We start from the raw sequence: 5,352 nt of genomic DNA, 5'->3' as shown, positions 1-5,352 counted from the left end.
AGCTAATCAATTTATCTTCCATTGTCCCCTCTCTGTAACCCTGTTCTAGCTCAAGTTACAGGGATTTAAAGGGATAGGACAATGGCCGATAAATTGATGTAAATCCCCAAAGATTAGACACAAAATTATTTCTTATATGGATTACAATTAGCGGTTGAAACGTTTAAACACGCAACTTAATTAACTTACTAATCAAAATTGAATGATAGTCCCCATAGTTGTTGAGCCAACGAATAAGAAAACGTCTGTAAAAGACTTTGGAGACCAGTGTAATAAACAGTCCATTGTTCCCTATCTCTCTGTCAGGTTACACAATGTCTTTGAAGAGGAAAAAGTTTTAAATTGTTCATTAAATTTGCAGCGGGGCCATCCTCATTATAAAAAATACTAATCGTCTTAATTTAAACTTTAATGAAGATGTCAAAGTAAGAGGGCTGGGAACGTTTGTTCTAAGAAAACTAGGAATAGGTCCAATAGTAGCGAATCTGTGAATCTGTTTAAATCTACGGACAACCATTGAGAGTGTCTTAGAATGAAGAAATATTTAGAATCAGAAAGTTTCATAAAAAGAAAGAATAAAGAAAAAAAAGGAAGAATTTGTAAGAAAAAAAAACACAGAAATAAACAGTCTAAAGTTAGTTTTTTGTATGTTCGATCATGTATTTGGCCATAACTCTATAAAAAAAAATGCTCATAAAACAGGCCTTTTTCAACCTAAGATTAGAAAGATATTTTAAAACTGATTCAGAGAAGCTTCAGAGAAACTGTTTCAGTATCTTAGGTTGAAAACGGTCTGTTTTGTAAGCAATTTTGAATATTTTGAGTTATAGCCAAATACATGATCGAACACATAAGCTAACAAACTTCAGTAAAGAGTAGTCATGGCTGCCATGATATCGATATTCTACTGACATTACAACTAGAATGACTTATTTTGAAAGGATGACAAAATAAGACACAGGTTATATCTACTGATATGCTAATTTTACAATGGGTTTTAAATGCTATCAGATTGTATTTCTACTCGTTGCTTTGCCCCTAGCCTCTAAGGGAGGGCGAGGGAAGTGAGTTAAATAGTCTAAAACCATCCAATGAAATTAAGAAATCTTTCTGAAAGTATTTTTTGAAATCATAAGCTTCAGACAAAAAAAACCTTACTACATTATATAATAGGATATATTTGTGAGTGAGACTAATGTTTTTTCTTTCTTGTTTAGATAAGGGTATATTCATATCCCCTTAGGAAATTAATACAAAACACTACACTTATTCTACATAAACTTTTACTCGTGGATTTAGGAATACAACAACGATATAATAAATAATCTTTAGGTAACAGGATGTTTGACTATGTGTCTGCGTGTAGGTTAAGATCTTGCTAATCACTAGACAAATTTAAATCTCCTTTACTGTGAAGCTACTTATAGGTCAAGGGAAGGTCTATAACTATTTAGGGGAGGATACCTCTATTCTCCCATGAGAAATCAGCCCTGAAAAAATAAACTAAACACCTCCCCCCCAAAAAAGAAATTTCTCTATAATAAAATTGAAATTGGAAGTTCGGCTTACTATAAGCTGCATCCAGCCGTAGCACCAGCCTCTATATGTTAAGCCGTTACCTAAATTCAGTACTGACCTTATCTTAAACTTATACTGGACCGATATGGTTCTCCTTTGCAGTGAAGCTTCTGATAGGTCCAGAGAAGGCTGATAAATATTTTTGGGAGGGTAGCTAAAACCTAAAGAACAGGTAACCCACCTTTCCCCAAGAGCCACTAGTATAATACTGAAGTATTTACGCTATCTATTGTGGCAATGATGGCGTACTTCATTGCAATGACGTCATCAGTGCTGCATTCACTCTGTTAATTGATTAAAAGAGGAGTTTTGTGTTACATTTCAGAGTGTATGGACTTGGTCCCACTTTGATTTTACACAGGGCTTTTCTTATATTGCTATATTTGTGTGCTTAATAGTTTTATATAGTTTTATATACTCTGTATCAGTCCTGTAATTATACAATTATTCTAAAGTTGCGCAACTCATATGATATTATATTTGCAGTGACCTTGTTTTCTACATAAAGCAATTATTAGTAGAATAAAAAAGGAAATAATATAAATGGTTATTTCTTTATGGATAACAAGCCAATACAGCAATATATAATAGAGATTTTTGACTATATAATATATAATAGAGATGCTTCGCTTATAGTATTATACCTAGTTATCCTGGGAATCAATATTTCCCAAATCAGATAAATAGACTTTGTCTGGACTTTGTCGCAACGATTACTGAGTTGCTACACTTCCTAAATCATACTTGTTCCATCATCATCATGCAAAGTTTGAAATCGATAAATATGCCCAAATCAAAAATAAGATAGTCCTTTACGAACGGACAGACCCTAATTATGGAAAAGCTTGGCTTTAAAAAATATACTTAATTCAATTAAGAAAGAAAATATTGAGAATGATAACATGGCAAGTTAACCTGATTTCTTGGCTTTCAAGCTTTCTATGTTATAAATTCTTTTATGCAGACTGTCTGGTTTATATGCTTTTATAATACAGGAATAAAGGCTAAATATGTTAACAATATATTTCATTATTAAAAGTATTTTTATCCTAAAACCTTCTCATATCAAAAATTATTCTCTTTAACCTAAACTTTCAATTAATTATTTTGTTTGCCTATTTATTTATTTCTGATTATATAAGATTGTACCCTTTATTCATATGGATCATGTTTGGTTTGAGGATAAAATTACAATCAAAATAATATTTTTAATATCAACATTTAATCTGACGTATATATATAGAGGATTGAAAGAGGTACATTTATAGTACCTAATGTCCAATAAAACAACAGACTGCAGGAATCACCATGCAAAGTTTGAAATCAATAGAACAATTCTAACATGACTAAATTAGCGAAAAAAGCTATCCGTTACGGACGGACGTACAGACGGACGGACGGACCGACCCTAATGATAGAAAAGCTTCGCTTTTAAAAATAATAGGATGTACGGCTGTTTTCACCGATTTATGCTTGTTGTAAGTGATGAACTTTTTTATCAAATGCTTTCCTAAAGTCAAAAATACATGAATAATGTTATTTTTTTTTCATGTAATAAATACACGACCTTTGTACAATTAATGGGATTTTTTAAAGGAATTTAATTTCTAAACCATGAAAGATATATATTTATGTACATGTCCAATAATGACAAACAAAATTTCCCATTCTGTAGATTAAAACTAATTGATTAAAAAGTTTGGACACTGCTAGTTTGAACCAAACTATTAAGATATGATTAAAGAACCCAAAGTTTTTATGTTATTAAATAAGAGAAGGTGCTTTATAACAAACAGTTACATATCCCCTTCCTCCGTATTAATAAAATTAGATATATTTTAAAAAATTCATTGAGAGGGGAGGTGGGATTGTTGAACTTATGTAATTTGTGCCTGTATCGGCACTTGATCCAAGCAATGTACAATAAAATCATTTATTCCTTGCTCTTTTCATTTCTGCCTTGATTCAGGGAGGGAGGGTACATTGGGCTGTTTAATTATTACACAATGCCCCAAAAGTTTAATAATAACGTTTTCTTATTCGCCGGCTTAACAACTTTGGGGACTTTAATTGAATTTTGATTGGTTGGTTTATTAAGTTGAGTGTCTAACTATTCACCTACTTATTATAGTCTACAGAATGGGTGTTTTTGTGTTTGATCATTGGGAAAGTACATCAATTTATAGACTATTGTCTTATCCCTTTAGATTCCTGGCCTTAATTGCTATGTTAGATTCTAATAATAAATCATAAGCATACTTAGAAATATTATACAATCATCTACAAGTAATACAGTTTGGAAGAAAAAATATATGTACATTACACTAAATTTAGACTTATTTTTATCCAAATTCCAGTTTATGGACTATAGTTAGTAATCATTTTAATACAAAAATATTTTTTTTATTATCTAAATAATCCTGGTCCCTATTTAAAATAATATTTAAGTATAAATGTCTTATTTACAAGTTACTAGGGATAAGACAATGGTCGATAAATTGATGTACATCCCATATGATGTTACACAAAATTACCCCTTCTGCAGATTTAAAGTAGTGGTTGAACCATTTCAATACTCAATTAACCAACCGATTAAGTTTTTTTTAAAAGTCCCCAAAGTTGTTAAGCCAACGAATAAGAAAACCTTCTAAAACTTTGGGGACTAGTGTATTTAACATCTCATTGTTCCTTTCCTCACTGATAAGTCACAGACTGCAGATAAAATATCTCATGCTAAATTAAGTATATCTTCTTAATTATAGATAGATTATAATCTCAGCTAAACACCGCGTCATAGCTAAAGACGTTAAAAATAGTTCCTACTTTTGCTGTCGAATGTGCCATTATTGGTTAAGTAGGGGAAATGTTATGGCCCATAACAGGCGCAACTAATTACCATGCACAGTTGGGTCTTTCAGACAAAGGTCGTGCAGGTTGTCAGTTAATTAAACTGATATAGAAAAGGAAAGATTGGCTTCTCTTGATATCCTTGGTTGTTAGACCTGACGTTAGTTTCATGGACAATAAATGTATAATTATAGATGTAAAATCCAGACAACCATAGGCGTCCAAGGGGGGGGGTAATGGGCCATTTGGCACCCCCAAACGATTTTGGGGGTGCCGTAGGCACCCCCAAAATTTTGTGAACAATACCCCCCCCAAAAAAAAATTACCCCTACCTTGGGGGTGCCGTAGGCACCCCCAACGATTTTGGGGGGGGTATTTACCCCCCCCCAAACCATTTTGGGGGGGTAAATACTCCCCCCAAAATAGAAAATCTCTAAGAAAAAAAATTTTTGCGCGCTTCGCGCGCATTTTTAATACTATTTTTTTATAAAATTTAAATTACCCCCCCCAAAAATTTTACCCCGGGGGTAAATTTTGGGGGGGGTAAACAAATTTTACCCCTGCCAACAGATTTCGGGGGGGGTAATTACCCCCCCCAAGCAAATTTTACCCCCGGGGTAAAAATTTTGGGGGGGGTAAAAAAAAATTTGCGGCGCGCTTCGCGCGCCATTTTACCCCCCCCAAAACCAAATTACCCCCCCCTTAAAAAAATTTTACCCCCCCCAAAATAAAAAGCTTGGACGCCCCTGCAGACAACTACCTGTTTAAAGCTTCCCTAAAAGCATAACAATTTCAGCGTTGATAATTCAGAATTCTGTCCTATACACAAAAACCCATTTCACATGCATAATATCCTCCCTAAAAAAAAGCTCAAATCCTACCGTCCCAACATATACAAAAAAACCTTCCTAAATAGAAAAACTACAA

Source organism: Acartia tonsa, chromosome 1, assembly GCF_053477335.1.
Source record: "Acartia tonsa isolate MP-2025a chromosome 1, ASM5347733v1, whole genome shotgun sequence".
Taxonomy (NCBI): Eukaryota; Metazoa; Arthropoda; class Copepoda; order Calanoida; family Acartiidae; genus Acartia; species Acartia tonsa.
Note: the sequence above shows the minus strand (reverse complement) of the source record.